This window comes from Rattus norvegicus, chromosome 2 (assembly GCF_021556685.1).
Source record: "Rattus norvegicus strain SHRSP/BbbUtx chromosome 2, alternate assembly SHRSP_T2T, whole genome shotgun sequence".
Lineage (NCBI taxonomy): Eukaryota > Metazoa > Chordata > Mammalia > Rodentia > Muridae > Rattus > Rattus norvegicus.
In genome coordinates this window covers 30,625,214-30,643,297 of record NC_141535.1, presented here as the reverse complement: position 1 = coordinate 30,643,297, position 18,084 = coordinate 30,625,214, and the positions used below count along the sequence as shown (strand labels likewise).

General features: G+C 44.9%; 1 long non-coding RNA gene across 1 annotated transcript in view; it reads left to right on the top strand.

The window, feature by feature from the left end:
• LOC147996010 (uncharacterized) overlaps positions 1-12,934 on the top strand; it is a 31,933-nt gene extending 18,999 nt beyond the window's left edge. The window contains exon 4 of the long non-coding RNA XR_015670558.1: positions 11,922-12,934. This is a non-coding gene — a long non-coding RNA (uncharacterized LOC147996010). The remainder of the gene's footprint in view (positions 1-11,921) is intronic.
• The last annotated feature ends 5,150 nt before the right edge of the window (positions 12,935-18,084 follow it).

Sequence of the window (18,084 nt, the reverse complement as noted above, 5' to 3'; positions counted from 1 at the left end):
GGCCCAAGTCATTTATAAAAGGTGTGGCTGGAAACAGAAAGCAATTATTGGATTATGGTTTTGCACAAGAGAAAACAAATACAGGCTAGGTCTCAGGCACCCGGGCTGTTGGTTGCACTCACTGTGTTTGAGTCTGTGTCCTGATGTACCTGTGGTTATTCACGGACAGAGAATTCCTTGTCCCTATCACATACTAATGTTCTAGGGGTTCAATTTAAAAGCCACCCCCCTCTCTGGACTGATGTTGTAATCCAGCAGCTGGAGCCAAGATTGTCTTTCTGAGTGATTATATCCTGGGAGTGAGAATCATGGCCTGGAGTCCAACTAAGGAGATTTAGAGACCCTTGTCATCTAGAGAATTCCACCTCATGAACCCTCAAGCAACAGGAAGTGATTTTAGGCAGCTCAGTAGACATTCATTCTTTAGAAACGCCACCCCTTTGTCGGGCCTCTGTAGGCTACCCTCTGGAGCCCCTCTCTGGTTTCCCACACACAGTGTTTCTTCCTCTGGGCACCGCTTCTCAGGAGACTGGGGGGAAGAGAGACTGGTCTTCCAAGGTTACTGAACTTATCTCTTTTCCCTTGCTATGCAAACAACTGTGTGAAGGCCACCCAGATTCTGCAATTAAAGAGGAACTCACAGAGAAGGGTATAGGCCAAGGTTGTTTCATATTCTGCCAAGCCAAGGCTCAAGTTGCCTCTGTGGGAGAACGTCCCAGCCATTGGGAACTAAGTCTGCCTGGCCAAGGAACTAGACACTTTTCTTGCCTCTAAGCAGTGCTCTGGACCCAGGCACTGTCTGCTTGAGAACCACAAGTTGAAAGTGCTTTGTCATTAGCAATGGAGACCTACACAGGAAAATGTAATAGCCGTGGTTCTCAGGGTACTGCCTGGACCAGTAGCCACCACATTACCTGGGAAATGGCTAGACAAACTCTTGAACCTCACCCATCTTCTACCTCAGAAACTTTGAGGGCAAATGCAACAAGAGCTTCGAAAATCCTTCTTCTTTTTAAATCAGGTGCCTGCAAAAATTTGAGAACTACTAGTAGTAGAAATGAAGGGGACCATTTCAAGGACAGATTTTTTTAAGAGAACCCAGGATATGTTAACCAGGTGTCCCTGTCCCCACTTGTCACCTGCCACATGCCTCATGACCTCAGAAAGGAAGGGCAAAACCAAGCATAGTGGTACATGCCTTTAATATCAGCACTTGGGAGGCAGAGGCAGGTGGAACCCTGTGAATCCAAAGCCAGCCTGGTTAATGTACAAGAGAGAAGGAGGAGGACAAGAGGAAGAGGAGAAGAGGGGGAGGGAAGGGAAGGGAAGGGAAGGGAAGGGAAGGGAAGGGAAGGGAAGGGAAGGGAAGGGAAGGGAAGGGAAGGGAAGGGAAGGGGGGAGAATGTAGAGGTAGGCCAAGGACTAGACAGAGTAAATATTAAAAAAAAAACACACCTAGGCCTGTTTGAGTGATATGTAGAACATACTCATCTGTCCTTTTATTAATTTTATCAGTGAATTAAAAAGGTTTCTATTATTTATCTTCTAAAAAGCCATCTTCATGTTCTGGATTCTCAAACTGACAAATAAGAATGATCTGAGAAAGACAGGCATAGAGAGGGAACCAGAAGGATTTCAGTACTGAAGTTTGGAACTGGACATCACCAGGTCTCCATGAGCATTGAGAGAACCAAACAAGGTGAGCTGAACGGGGCAGGAGTGAGAAGTAGCAAAAGTGAGAAGAGAGGGAAGGGCAAACCTTTCCACATTCACCCCATCATCTAGGAGGCTAGGAGCAAAAGGTCTAATGAAGACACTTACACCATGAAACTAAACAAGAAAACTAAACAAGGTCTATTAATTAAACTGTTTGACATCCTCCAACCTTGACGAGAAATTTGTTTAGCAAATTGGAAAGCCAAGGTTGACAAATTCAGAATTCCTGGACTCCTTAGAGTTCCAGAATGCCAAGAGGCAAGAGAAGAGGCCACTTGTTCTAGTCTGGCCCATGGTCCACTCCTTTCTTCTCCCTAATTTGGTCCCCACCATGAGGGGCTCCATTCACATGCATGGATAAGCCATCCCAGAGTTAACTTTATTCACAACACTTATAAACAGCCTCCCTTCTCTACTGCCCAGGCCTTCTAAGGTCACACAAGAGGCTAGAACCATAGGCAGGCTCTAGACATAGGCTTACCATATTTGAGGCAGGGAATCTTGGAGTCTTGGTTTCTTGAAGCCTGGTATTGTGGGAGAGCTGAAGCTAACTGGTCATATTATGGGTCTGTGGAATATTCAGCCCATGGAGAAAATAAGGACTTCAAGAGAAGATCCTCAAGGAATGAGTCCAGGAATGAGTCCAGGTGCCATTGTGCCTAGGTCCAAAAATGGTATCAGATATGGTGGGGGCGGGGGAGGAGAAGAGAGACATGAGGAATAACGGTGAGTGGACTTTAGAAATCCTAGGTGGTTTCTGCTATTACCTAGATGGGGACAGGCCTAGAGCTAATTCTTCCTCTGGATTAGTGTCACCAACGTCCTATAGAGAAGTTAGTGCCTAGGCTTTGGATTTTCGCTCCATTTCTCCACACATATTACAGGGTAGAGACCAGACATGGACTCTGTCCTAACTGAACAGTAAACAACAAAACCAAAAAAATAAACGTGAAACAATGGGCCATAGCGACCTTCACAGATGCAGTTCACAGATGTTAGTTCCCAGAAGCTAAGCCAAGGGACAAGTATCTCACATACACTGGGTTTTCCTGAGGGAACACAGAGAGGTTAGGTAAACTGCTCACTGCTCAGCCTTATGCTCTTGGGAAAGAGCCATCCAGAAAAGCATTCCGGCCTTTCAAAATAGTTCCTTCAACTATTAGGTTTTGGAGGGGCAAAATGACTTTCTAGAAGAAAAATCAACAAAATGAATCACAGTGGGAAATTATTCAAAAACACTGTGGGAAATGTAAATAAAAGCCAGCTGCGAGACAGGTATGTCCCAAACATAGCAGATGCAGCCATATTACACACACAAAACTTCTGCACACATATTTTAAAAGTCTAGGGAGGTAATTCACACAGCGAAGAAACCACACAAACCTGGAGTCCGGCATTCAGATCCCTAGCGCCCACGGAAAAGATGGGCGAGGCAGTATGTGTGATACCCAGGGCTAGGGAGGCAGAGGCAGTTGGGTCTGGGAGCTCACCAGTAGCCAACTTAACTGAACTGGTTCAGGAAGAGATTCTGTCTCAAAAGACCCAGTGAAAGTGACTGAGAAAGGGACCCAACCTCTGGCTTCCACAGGTGCACACACGCACATGCAATAGCTTCTGCACAAACGTGTGCACACACTCAGGTGAACGCGTACACACATTTTTTTTAAAGTCCTAACTTTAAACATATAAAAGAAGAAAAGTGGCAGTGACCAAAAATAGTTTTGAATATTCAAAAGAAGGTGAGGTAAAGATAACATTATGTTAATTCATATGATCTTTCTAGAATTAGTCATGCCAAGAAATGTTAAGAGGATTTAAAAAAAAAAGTCATAGCTTGAACTTTGGCAATTTTTGCCTATAAGTATATTAAAAATGTCAGAATAGGCTGATATAAAGTAATGAGCTTCACAGCATTATCTTGGAAGGTAATTTAGGAGCAAACCTGGGGTGGAGACACAGCTTATGATGAAGCATGTGGGGGTCCCAGTTTCAGTCCTCTGCATCAAAAACACACAAGCAATGTTTCTCCTCTTCCGGAGTCTATCTGTGTTCTGGATCTCACTGTGAAACTGTACCTTAGAGTGTCAGATATTCCATTCTTCTATTGTACGCATTGGAAATCTCTTTATCTGCTACATACAGTTGTATCCATATATGTTTGTGTGTGTACACACACACACACACACACACACACACACACACACACACACACACGGGTATCTATATATTCTGTATTTATGAAATGTTTTTCATACATATACATAATACATCCCCTACTCCACCATTAGTCTCTCCCCTACCCCCAACTTCATCTGCTCTATTTGAGCCCACACTATTCAAGTCCTCCCTTCCTCTGGACAAGGAGACTCCAGTTTCCTCTGCTCAGTTCCCATTTCCTTATCCCCACCTATTTGCTGAGTGGCCCTCTCTGTACCATCAAGTCCTTGACTACCCTATAATGCTGCCCTTGCCTCTTGCTCTTGTGCGTGCATCAACACTCCACTCTGCCCCTTCTTTGGCCACGAGGACACCTCACTCCTGTTTGTCCATTTACATCAATATCCACTCTCCACTGAGCTGATGACTCTTCTTCTTCCAATCACCTTGTGAAGAAGAGACAACCTGGGGATCAAGTCAACGCAATTATTTCCTCCTGGGATCTCATCCAAGCCCATGGCTTCTGATCACTTTTACATTATATCTTATCTATATCTCAAACCTTCCCTGAAGCCCAGACTCAGGGAATATAGCCATCTGTCTTTTCCATATGACTTTTGTGGGCTTCTGGCATCATGAATGCTTCCTACCCAAAGAGAACTTCTTGAATGGTAGGCCACACTCAGAATCCCAGCATTGAGGAAGCTGAGCGAGAGGATTGATTGCTAGCTCTAGATCAACCATCTCTACACAGTGAGGATGAGAAAGAAAGAGAGAACAAGATCTTGACTTCATTTCCTCTCCAACACACTGAGATCTCTTCCAACTTCCCTGTGTCCTTCCTTAAAATCAGTCATCTGCTCACTTATTCAAATGACATCATTATATGTTCTTTTTGGTTCTTCGTACTTGTCAACCTCTACATCCAACCAACCTGCAAACTGTACCTCTTACCCTGGGCCTCTTTCTTAGTGCCTCCTGCCTTAATAAATGGCTTCCCAAATGACATCCCTATTGCGACACCCCTTCTCACCTTTCTTTGATCTATACCAGGATTTCAAATTTTAAAATAAGATGATGGCTGACACCTTGAATTAAAATAGTGTGGAAGCCCTCACAATGGCTGCCATGTTGCACATGCCCCTTTCCTGCCTTGTGGCCTGACTTTATCTGACACCTAACACCTGTGCACTCACACTAATTATGCATGTTTTGATCCTGCATGATTCTGGAACTCAGAATCACACACACTCATATCGTGTTGTTATATTCAGTGCAGGCAACTGTAAGAGGACAAGAAATCATTGCTTTTTAAATGCATTAAACGAGTTTATTAAATGCATCTCAATTTTGGCAACTTCACTCATATACCCTATTAGTTAGGAAACATCTTTTGGCTGAAATAACAATCACATAAATAATAGCATTTTTCTCTCTTTTGTAGCATGAAGATCTGAGGTATCCAAGGAGGACAGGCATTTACATGCCACCTTCTATGCCCTGGGGTTTCTCCTAATTTTTTCACCCCTACCTTATACAGAAACTCAAAACTCAGAGTCATTTCCTGGTCTGAGCGCAGACAGCTGTTGTAAGTCTAGTGAGCATGTCTATATTGCAGAAGAGAGGGGGAATTGTAGGGATTCTACTTGAGATTCACAAAAGGGGAAACATGGTAGATTATCTTCCCATGATATCTGACAAATAATTTCTTGGAAAGGAAGAGAGGGAAATTAGATTGATGGAAAAATAAATGTGTTCATTCTACCACCAAGGATCAAGGAATCTGGACTTCAGGGAAGGAAGAGAGAATGCCAGCAACTGTTAGCATCTTTACTGCATACTAAACGTTTTAGCCATCAAATCTTAAAATATTCCCCTAGGAAAAAGGTATGAGGTGGGGCAAACTGTGTCCTTTCCATAATCTTGTTGAAATCCCTCTTTCCTAACGCCTACTTCAGAATATGACTGGATTTGAAGAAAAAACCTTGGAAGCTTCTTAGAAGAAGCCCCTGTTATGGATGAATGAGAAATATGGATGTATAGGCTCATGTATTTAACTACTTGTTTCCTATCTGATGATGCTTTCTTGGAAGGTATGAAATCTTTAGGAGGTGGAGCCTTAATAGAGGAAATGCATCACTAGGGGTGGGGTTTGAGTTTTTGCATCCTGACTCCACTTCCTGTTGTCTTTCTCTGCTTTTTTTTAATTCTCTTTTTCTGCTTCCTGTATGTCCTTGACACATGATCTGCTTCCTAATAGCCATCCCCACCTCAAATCCCCATGATCGTACCCCCCTGGAACTCTGAGATGAGACAAACCCTTTCTGCTCTAAGTAGCTTTTGGTCATGGTTACTTTGCTAAAAAACACAGAAAAGTAGTTAAATCAGCCCCCTAATCCAGTAAGATGAGTGTTATAGGAAGATGTTAGGACACGGACACAGAGAGGGCAGTCCATGTGAGGATACGTGGAGAAGAAAGCTAGTAGCCAAGGAAAGAGGCCTCAGAAGAAACTCAAACTTTACCAATACCTCAAGTATAGACTACCAGACTCCAGAAACATGAGGAAATTAATGCTGTTGCTTAAGCCACTCAGTGTGTGCTGCTTTATTAGCCCTAACTAATGAATACATATGAGTAAACCTATTTTTCCAATAAAGACACTCACACTCCAAATAGGTAACTTAACCAAGATCACAAGCCAGGTGTGGCAATAACATGACTCAGCTCCAAGCCAAAAGTCTGTGTCATCCTCCATTTTCCAGATTATTCTTTTCTGCACGGGGCCCTTCTCCGACTGAGGAGAACAGACTTCCTCCAAGATTTAGAAGATCCATGCCTCTTCTTCATGTGTTCTCATTAAAAGAAGGATACAAGGAAGGAGTACCAATCAGAATTAAGGAAAGAATGTTTCAGGCTCAACTTCTAAAATCCAACTAAAACGAGATGGCGGTGGAGACCACTCGCTAACGTGTCACACGTTTAGGAATATTTTAGTTGAGGAATATTTTAGACAAAGTAATTCGTCAAGCCAGATGGAAGTCGATCAAACGGCATAATCCCAGCTAACAAAACTGCAACTTTTTAAAGGAAGTTTAATCTTCTGGGTTCTGACATTCTGTTTACAGATCTCAGTTATTTTGAAATTCCCAGTTCTACACAAAATTAGGGAGGTGTCGCTTTTATCTCACCTTAGACTACCTTCTTGTTCTGGTTTACATGTGATGCCGCCCCCAGAAGGGCCATGTGCTGAAGGACATTAGGAGTCTGTTGGATCACGAGGGTACTAACTCCATCCACAGGTTGATATGTGCACAGAGAACTGGCTACTAGAAGGCAGAGCTTGGCTGGATGAAGCAGGCCTGTTAGGATATAGATCTAAGTAAACCTTGTCTCCACTGGCTCATGCATGTTCCCCTTTCCCCCTCTCCCTCTCCCGTCTCTGTCTCTGTCTCATTCTCCTTGGTGGCTGGGAGGTCTATTGCCTCCCTCTATTATAGACAAAATTCATGGGGATTTTCATTATCCAAGGTCCCAGAGCATTGAAATCAGCCAGCCTAGAACCAAACCCCCAAAACCATGCCTGAGCTGTAATGCATGTTTTCTCCCTCTGAGTTGATTTATCTAAGGTGTTTTATCACAGGAACAAAATCAGCTGTACTCTGCTTGGTCTGTGTCTCGCAGTCTTGATAAATTAACAACAATTCTAGATAGTTGATTTCCCTTCACGTCATCTGGGTTTTTGGTTCATTTTAAGTGAATCGTAGTATGTGTACATAAAGATAAATTTGTCAAAACAAAGAACTGATTTTTTTTGTTAGCAAAATATTGTATTTGGTTTACTTTTTAAGGTCTATTTAATTTTTATTTATGAGTTTATTGCCACCATCTTCAGACACCAGAAGAGGGCATCCGATTCCATTACAGATGGTTGTGAGCCACCACGTGGTTGCTGGGAATCAAACTCAGGACCTCTGGAAGAGCAGTCAGTGCTCTTAATCTCTGAGTCATCTCTCCAGCCCTTGGTTTATATTTTAAATGAAAATATATAAGCCAGAATTTCTATAATATGGAAGCGAGGAGAAATTAAGGGGAAGAACATCATGCACTTAAAAAGAAATTAAAGTTGTGGTTGAAAACTTTGATTTCTTTTTAAATGCCAGCATCTCAAAATCCAACATGTCCATCATGTTTCAGTTGAAAAAGTTGAAGAGATGCTCAAGCTGAGGAGATGCTTGCAGAGCTCAGTTTCTTCAGGAAGAGCTCTCACCACGGGGCTCCTTAGAAAGCACTCATGGCTCTCCTGCTTGACTTGGCACAGAGAGCAAACAGGACAGCAGTGGACGGCCGTGTATTCATCACAAGCAGATCTAGGATTGCCATATCAGGGTCTTTAGACAGTCCCCATTGCCACAGTTGTTTCACACCAACAGCATTCATTCACGTGAGATGCCACTTGACACCCAAGACACGTAAAACAAAACGTGCGACAGATTCGGACTCCACGGTCACTGAAGCAATCACATGGGCTGCCTGCCAGCTGGAATTTCAGGACACTTGAACAAATCCAGATTGAGTCATGATGGCCTTGGGGTCCAAGACATCTTCAATGTGTGGGATCTCAAAAGTTCTAGCAGTTAAGAAACAGGTTTGGAGCAGGAAGTGTCTTGTGACCTGGGGGACAATCTCTCTAGAAGTCCAAAGAACTGTTTTAATGATTCAGAGTAAATAAGGCTCTACTTCTAAGGAACAGAAAACGCATTTCTTTAAACTGTGAGCTTTGGAAATCTGAGAAGACACAATCTTCTGAGATTGTTAAGGATCGCTTTCAAATTTTTGAAAAAGGGCAGTAAAATAAAGGGGTATTGTAGGTAGTGGAGGCAAGAAAAGCAACAAGCCAGCTGCTAAACTAATGAAGAAAATTATAAGACAAGATACTTGTCTGCTCTGTACCAAGAAACGATAGAGAAGGTTACATAGCAAGCCAACCTACAAGACGTGGGACAAACCCAATGAAGAACACTTTCTTTTCTGGAAGAGAACAAGGTACCCTTAAAGACTTGAAACTTTTGTTCAAAAGTACATGTTGCTCAGGAAAACAGATACACACATGGATATATTTTTAATTCAAAGACCATGGAAACCCACACACACTTTTGGTATATACAATTACAGTCAAGATGGAAATAAATTGGATTATCACAGTTTCCTGTGCCACTAAATCACATGCTGTAAGAGAGTCCATTTTTGACAAATGATTATAACACAAAAGGTTACTTGATATGTGTGACCGGTTATAAAATAAGTAAGACCCTCTCCCGGAAAAAAAGAGAGCCTTTTTTTCCTCTTTTGAGCAATATGGCAAAGTAAACTTCATTATGGAAAACGTTGAGAAGTGAGAAGGAAACTGAAGACTGAGAATCTGGTATCAAAACAGGAAGAAACCTGGAAAGGTACAAGGTTGTCAGACCTTCACTGAAAGTCGGATGAAGGGAGCTGGGGAAGTGAAAGTCAGATGGAGGAAGCCTGAGCACTGAGAGTCAGACAGAGGAAGCCTGGGCATTGAGAGTCAGTGGAGGGAACTTGGGCACTGCTAACTTCAGGGAGAGAGTGGGTTGGTACCTCCCATCATTCACCCTTTGCTTTGTTCCATATTGCCTAGGGCAGGTCATGGCTGACCTAGCCGACCCAGTGCCTCAGCCTCGCTCCAGTGCCATGTCCACTGTGCAAAGCAAGGGCGGTGGTGATGTGGTAATGTTACAGACTAGCAGGGTTAACCTGGGGAACAGGTACTACGGTGTCCAAGTCAGGGAACCAAAGACACACACACACACACACACACACACACACACACACACACACAAACACACACCCCACTGACTTACGTAGACGAGTTTCAAGAACACCTACCATACATTTCCCCCCATGCAATGGAAAATAACCCTCTGACTTCATGTGTGTTAGGGACTGTTTACCAAGAGAAATCTCTAAGATGTGTTGGCTGATCGCGACAGAGTGCTATTCCATATAATAAAAATGGAAGCAAGAAAGCAATGCCCGTCATTGCTCCGTGCAGGGGTTCACGTATACACACACATGCATCGTCATAGCAGCAGCAGCAGCGTCACCGCTACACTACCCCCAACTCCGTGCACCAAATCACACCTATACCACAAACATGGCACGCTATGCACACTAATACACATAGTCCCACATAGCATGGACACTCCACAGCCATTAACATTATTACCATACAAACATACCACACAGGATTCTCATCACACCTCACCCAAAAGGACACACATACACACACACACACACACAAACAAACTTCTTGCTTTAAGATTCTATTTCTATTACTCTGAAGCATACATCAATGACGTGCTCTCCTAATAACATTTTTAGGCTAATGTATAATCCAGGAAGCCAGTGTCATGCGCTCATAATAGCTAAGGAGAATGAAGGAATCTTAAGTGATTGTGTGGGGACTGTGCTGCCAGCAGGTAACTGTTGCCTCAGCGATGTGGCTTTGGAAACAAAAGGCTACACTCTTTAAATCCAGAACGGCTACTCCCCACGCCACATATACACACCCTCAGATCCACTCCCCCTCACATCCTGCCATAAATCTTTCTGAAGGCTGAGCCTTTACTCCCAGATAATGTGTCTGTCTAGGCAGCTTGCATCAAGTCTTGCTTCGTTAACAGTTTCTCCGGGCTGTCACCTCCCCCCTTCTCCCTGGCCCACAGGAGACAGGCAGGTGAACGAACACATTTGACCCACAGTTGGAAGTAGCAAAGTGGGCATTCTTCTGTTGTGACATCTGCCTGTAAGCTATTCTTGTGTCCACAGAGTCAAAGTGGATGTGTGTGTCCCTCAAGGCAGGTGTGTAGGTTAGAGGGGACTCAGAAACCAGTTGGAGGAAGCTCAGGCCCAGAATTGGTAAATAGGAGGCCGGAGCCTGCAGGGGGCAGTCTCTGTGCCCCATTGTGCTGTCTTAGCCAAAATCAACCCGATGCCTCAGTAGCCTCTATGCCTATCTCAAGAACTGGGAGGAGACAGGAATGTTCCAAGCATCAGCAAAGAATTTGGTTGAAGCTTCCCTTGGCTTTATTTCTTGGAAATAACATCTAAAGGGATATAGACTAGAAATGCTGAGAACCCTATGGCTTCAGCTTCAACCTTTTTGCTGCGCTTTCCCAAGATCTGTGTCCAGAATAATGAAGGTATCCCCTTAGGGAGAGCAGCATGCATTAGGGCTCTGAGGAACCTGTAAATGCCAAGATTATTCCTGGTGTTTTTCAGGCTTGGGTCCTGCTTCCTGGAGAGAAAGCATGGGCCATATCAAGCAAATGCAAGGTCACAAAGTAGAGTAGGCTTCAGCTGGCTTTGAATCCACACCCCTCCCTTAACCAGCAGTGGGTTCCTGAATGCAGCAAAATGCCCTTAAGACCTCTCAGCCTCACACCTGAGATGGGGACCGTGATGGTTCCTGAAGGCATTCTTTCTACAACCCACCCAACAGCCAGGTAGGCATGGCTTCCTATCAAAGGGAATGTCTGGCCTCTCCCAAGCTGTCTGACTCTCTCTGACCCTTTTTTCTCTCTGACCTCCTCTCTCTGTCTCTCTGTCTCTCCATCTCTCTGTCTCTCCATCTCTCTGTCTCTCCATCTCTCTGTCTCTCCATCTCTCTGTCTCTCCATCTCTGTCTCTCCATCTCTCTGTCTCTCCCTCCCTCCCTCCCGCCTCCTCTCCCTCTCCATGTGTTCCTGCCCAGCCTCTCCTCTCCTCTCCTCTCCTCTCGCTCTCGCTCTCGCTCTTTCTCTGCTTTTAGTCCTTTTTCAACTCCCCTTCCCATGCCCCCAAATAAACCCTGGTCTATACTAGACCTGTTGGTACCTTGAGGCTGGTACCTTGAGGGGAAGGAAGCCTCAGCACGAGCCCGATGAGGTACCCCCATCCGACCGCACCATACCCACCCTATAGAGCATATCCTTGGTTTTGTAGAACACATCCGTACTCATAATTATCTCTCTTTTTATTTTTTCAGATTTGGTGAGATGATCCAAGTGGAGCAGATACCATGGCTCTTCCGTCCTCGCGTGTGAAGAAACGCCAGGACAGCTGCGGCCGTTGTACATGTCCTCACTGGGGCAGGATCGGTGTTAGAAATGAAAACACGGTGGGAGTAGACACAAGAAAGCAGAAACTCCTTCCTGTGCTCCGACTGCTTTTCCTGCTCCCTCCACCTCCAGCCCTTACGTGAAGCACTATGCGGCCTGCCTTGGTCCAGCTGAATGGTCGGATCCTTCTATGGGTAAGGGCTTTCCGGGACATTTGCAGATATGTCCGACCCTCTTGCTCCCTGCTCAGGACACACGTGGTGTTCCTTTCTTGATGCTGTGCCTAGGTGACTGCCAAAGTGCAGTTTCATGCCTCTCTCCCTCCTATCTCCTGCTTTGTGTTTCGTGGCATGAAGGACGAAGGATGAAGGACTTACGGCTAGGCTCAAGCAAGCCCCGCCCCTAAGAACAAACCGCAGAGGGAAGGTCATCGAGGCACGTTAAGTGACCATGGCTGTGCCTTACTTGAAAGGAGTTCCTGAGGAGAATCATTTGCCCAGCCAGGGACACTCTGATACTCACCGGAAGACTTTCTATTCAGTGCAGTGAGTTCCGGTACCAGCATCTCTCAAAAGCCCCTTGGACGTTCTGAGGTTCAGACAGACCCCAGAGGATCAGATGAACGCCTGCTGTCTGGAACTGCAGGCTTGCCTCGATGCAGGAACCCCGCTAAGTCTGAAGCTCAGCCACAAGGGACTTTTCCCAGTGTGATGCGCTTAGTTAGGTGGTGGGACAGAGGGGGTCGAGGGGAGGGTATCAGACAAGGAGGATAAGCCACAACAAATGGAGAGGGAAGAGAATCTCTTTGGTAACAAGGCTGTCCCGGCCATTCTCAGGCTCCCAAGTGACCTGGGCCTCTCAGGGGTGCCTATAAATCAGATTTCATAAGCCTGGGCTTGCTTGTGTGTTATTCATTACCATAAAATATTTTTAAAGTAAACTACTCTGTTTTTTTTTTCTTTTCAAGTCACAGGACCCCAGCCCTCCCCACAGGTCCTAAGTGAAACAAATTGCTTCTAGAGAGTAAGAGCTATGCCCTGGCCTCCTCCCTCATTGAACCCACAGCTGGCTCCTTGTAAGCCTAGGATGTGGCTATTGCCCTAGGGGGCAACCAAGGGGCTGTGTCTCCCTGCAGGTGTGCCAAGAGGACAGCAGGAGTCTGGAGGAAGCAGGGGGTAGTTGGACCTAGAAGCTGATCCAAGCTACATTATTACAAAAAGTTATTAAGCGATATTCAGTTACAGGATCCGGGGCTAAACAAAGAATGAGGCCCAGGGTAGCCAAAAACCATATGGATCCGGAGGTTCCACACACCTGCATGGGAGCAGGCAGGCCCGGTTAGAAGCCGTCATCAATTCTAGGAAAGCCATAAAGTTTGGACTTGCTTCACGGCACTTTCTAATTAACTGTGTGGTGAGTTTTCTCCACTTTCCTATAAAGGCCTGTGCCCCCTCTGCCACCCCTCTCTCTACCTTGTCTCTCTCCCTCGTGGCTTACGACATCTGGGGAAAAGTTTCCCGGGGAAGATCTCCCATGGGGCTCAGACCATGGAAGGTAGTCTAAGCAGGAAAACAGCATGTATTCCTGGGTCCAGAGCAAAAAAATAGAACCGAGTCCCTTAGAAGGCTCCCTCGAGGAAATAATCCCAAACAGGTAGCCAGCACCGTCTCCCTTAAAGAAGAGGGAGAAGCTAAAGTCATTTGTGCTGATGACGGAAATTGGTTTACCTCGTTCTATTTACCCAACAGACTGGATAAACACAAAATAGAAAGATGGGTATAAATTCTGTGGTGACGTGTGAGAAGATTTACCATCTAGTGTTTAGGCTCTTTGCAAAGCTGACGCTTAGATTCATGTCCGCTATAATTTTCTTGCTGGTAAATCTGCACACTATCGTGGCGAAACCCAGAGGCGACTTAGTGTACTGAGCTGAGACTGGGGAGTTTTCCCCTTGCCTATCCCATACAATTGTGTTGATGCATTTAGAATGTTTGCATAATGCACACTTACAGTTAAATGAAGGAATAAAGTTGGCCAATTTTACAATGAGCTGGAGCGGAAGAGAAAAAACAAAACAAAACAAAAAAACCTACAAAGGTAGTAAGGCCAAACATACTCCTCAGTTTTCTGGACTGCTGGCCCATAGACCCTGAAGTAACGTTCAGAAAGAAGAATTCATCTCTCAACATTGTCATCTGCGAAAGAGAGGAAAAATGCGAAGCATTTCGGTATTTTGGAGGGAACAGAGGTTTCCCTTGGCCTCTTACCTGGCTGGGCTGATGATTTCTCCATCCGGTGCTGACAGAAACTTTGGCTGGTGCTGAGGTGAGGCCTGGCCTGTCTTGCTCCTTTTGACCTCCCTCATGCAAACCTCTTGAAACATAAATGAGCCAAGTGTGAGACAAGGCCTCAAGCCTGGGCGGATGAACGTGCCCTACAGCTTCTCAGAGCACAGCAGGGAGTCTGTACAAAGCTTAGAGACCTGCATTGAAGCCCTGGTGGGCTGTTCCAAGACAGTACTCCGGGACCTATCATTTAGACCTATCCATTTATTCCTGGCTATAAACCCTATTGCCCTAGGCCATGCTATGCTTTGCAAGAGAATTGCCTTGTGAGAGCTCAGAATATTACCACTGGCCAGTTTGTAGATGCATTTCTGCCTTTGGATTGGTAAAAAGCAGCACTTCTCAACCTGTGGGTCACAACCTCCTTGTGGGGTTGAAGGACCCTTTCACAGGGGTTGCTTAAGACCATCTGCATATCAGATATTTACATTATGACTCATAACAGTATCAGAATTACAGTTATGAAGTGGCAACAAAAATAATTTTATGGTTGTGGGTCACCACCGCACGAGGAATTGTATTAAAGGGTTTATATCTTAGGAAGGTGAGAACCACTAGTATGAAGCAATGGTTTGAGGACCAGCCATGTCTGTCTGTATGAATGTCTTTTAAAATACAAGAGACTCTACAAAGGAGGGCCACTCATACTGAATCTAAGAGCCAGGTTTTCTTTTCTCTTGCTTTCTCCTCCTCCTCCTCCTCCTCCTACTCATCCTCCTCCTACTCCTACTCTCCCCTCCCCTCCTCCTCCTCCTCTCTTTCCCCCTTCCCCTCCCTCTTCCCCCTCGCCTCTTCTTCTTCTTGTCTTCTTTCTATGATAGGCTCTTACTATATTGCTCAGGCTGGCCTTGAACTCATTTTCTTCCTGCCTCTGTCTCCTGAGTGCTAAGTTTTAAGAGCCAGCATGCCTAATAAGCCTGTTTTCATTATCATTCTGAATGTGAGAAGAGAATGCAGACTTGGGAGAAGGGGTTGCACACGCAAGAGGACAGAGTGTGGGAATCGTCAGGAGAAAGTCCCCACCCCCATGTGCTTTGAAGGATGCAAGGCAAGCTTGCACAATATCTCATATTCCAGTCCCAGAAGAGAGGCGGCCACACTGTGTAATATTTCCAGTTACATTCGAGAAACAGCCTGGAATGATCAGGGTCGTAATTCTTGGCTGCAGCAAAGGAAGGGTGAGGCAAAGGGAACCACGCAAGAGTAATTAGGCAGCCGGTGACCGTGGCTCTGAACCTACCGGCCCTGGTAAACAGAACATAAATTTTTTTAAGGGCTACAGTGGACTCTGTGCAGCACGACTTTGATATCTGAGACTCGATTAGACTTTGCCCTTACGAGGAATCAACTAAAAGCTTGTAAAATACACCTGTGATCCTGACATGTTTTTCCAGGCCAGTGTGCACACTGCTTCCTTGTGGCCCCATAGTTTGTGACAGTCCTTTGTGGATCTTCTCTTGAGGCGTTGGCCTCCTGATGAACCAGGGACTCTGTGCAAACAATGAAAATAATTTTACCAGTTGCAGCCTCCCAGTCACTCAAGGGCGATACTGAATCTAGGGTGGTTAAGACTCCCTAGAGAGATGAAGCAGAGAGATAAAGGTCTTTGCTAGGCCCTACAGGATTCTCTGCTTTCAAGCATCCTGGTGTTTTAGAAGCCTCTCCTTTGCTCCTGTCTCGTGACATTTATCTTAGCGTTTGAGCAGACACGTGGAAGATACGATCTACACGGGGATTTCCGCTGGAAGCAAGTCCAAAGCAGCGGCGCCTGCATTCCCAGAATATACTGTTCTTCCTTGCCTTTTCCTCAGATCATCCCAGACTGGAGCATCTTGCTGTTGAGCACCAGAAAGGAGGGGGGGACGAAAGATTGAAGTGGAGAGGGAAGAAAGAAAGAAAGAAAGAAAGAAAGAAAGAAAGAAAGAAAGAAAGAAAGAAAGAAAGGAAGGAAGGAAGGAAGGAAGGAAGAAAGAGAGAGAGAGAGAGAGAAAGAAAGAAAGAAAAAGAGAAAGAAAGAAAGAAAGAAAGAAGGAAGGAAAGAAAGAAAGAAAGAAAGAAAGAAAGAAAGAAAGAAAGAAAGAAAGAAAGGCAGGGAGGGCTAGGAAACCCACTGTAAGACAAGATAAATGTTACTTACTTATGCCTGGTATTTATTCCTTATCAAATGGAGATCACATCCAACATTCAGCTACAACAAGCCCTATACTATAGGAAAAGCAAGCAGTTCTCAGGACCAGGGCAGTTTTAGCATCTAGAAAAATGCTTCTGTCCTCTAGGTGAAATGCCTGGCTCCCCATTTCCAAACTCCCACCTTCTAACTATCCCAACAAAATAAGACTTTCAAGGTTTCCATGAACCTTCCATCCACAGATGGGAGAGGTAACTGGTTAAGAGCACAGGTTCTCCCTGTTTTCACATATCAACAATGCCGCTGGGCAGCCCTGGGTCAAGCTTTCTATGCTCTGGTCACCTCACCTACCAAATGTGGACACAAATCACATCAACCTCACAGTTCTATTCATTAAATGTGAATATATGAGAAGGAATTCAAGAGTACTTGGTGCGAAATAACTACTCAATAATTATTAACTACTCTTGCTATTGCTTTTTACTTCCTGTGGGGATTATCTTGTTCCCATCAGCTGGTAACTCATTTCCTCGAGGTGGTGTTTTTTTTGGCCATAGATTCTTCTAATTTAAAACCATATCTTATCATCTGTCCTTTAAGGTAAGGTTTAAGGTCCGATTCTTTTCTTTATTTCTTCCCTTCCAAGTTATATACTAATAAATGAGTTATCAGAGATGTAAAAATGAGAGCAAATAAAAATTGGGTGAGAAGTGGAGACATAGCCCCATGGTGGAATGCGGATTTGACACGTATGAGGCTCTTGGTTTCATCTTGAGCACAAAGAAGTTAGAAATAACATAAGCAACCTCCCTGACTTCTGGAATCACAGTCTGGAGAAGGGAGGTGTCTTAGTCACTCTTGCTGTGAAGAGGCACCATGCCACGGCAACTTATCATTGTAGGCTGGCTTACAGTTCAGAGGTTTAGTCCATTATCATCATGGTTGAGGAGCATGATGACAGGCACACAGGTATGGTTCTGGAGAAGTAATTTGAGAGCTATAACCTGATTACCCAGGCAGAGGGAGACAGACAAACAGAGGAGATGTGTGATGGAGGGGGATACTGAGCTTGACAAGGACTTTGAAACCTCTAAGCCCATACCCAGTGAAAATTTTCCTCCAGCCCTCCAACAAGGCCACACTTATTCCAACAAAGGCCACACCTCCAAAACCTTCTCAAACAGTGCCACTGCCCACTGTTTGAGGGGCCATTCTTATTCATACCACCAGAAGAGGGCTGGTGTTTTGAACTGTGTGTGTAAAGAAAGAAAGAAATGAAAGAAAGGGGGAAGGGATCTCAAGATTGCCTGGTCAAGGAATGACATGGACCAGTGGGTGCCACTAAGTCAAGCATGTGAAGTAATTAGGGCAATGACAGAAGCATCTAAGACTCTAATCTTAGGAAACACTGAGATTTGTAGTAACAACAACACCTTTCCAATGGCATCCCATCCGTCATGTTCTCGGTGCCCTCTAGGTTTGCTCTTTGCCTTCACAGCTCCATTCGGAGAAGCTGTGCATCGCCGAAGACAGAGAACAAACTGGAGTGACGCTGGACACCTTCTACCTACCAACAGACAGCGTGACTTCCCTGTGACCCATGAGTGAAATCCTCTC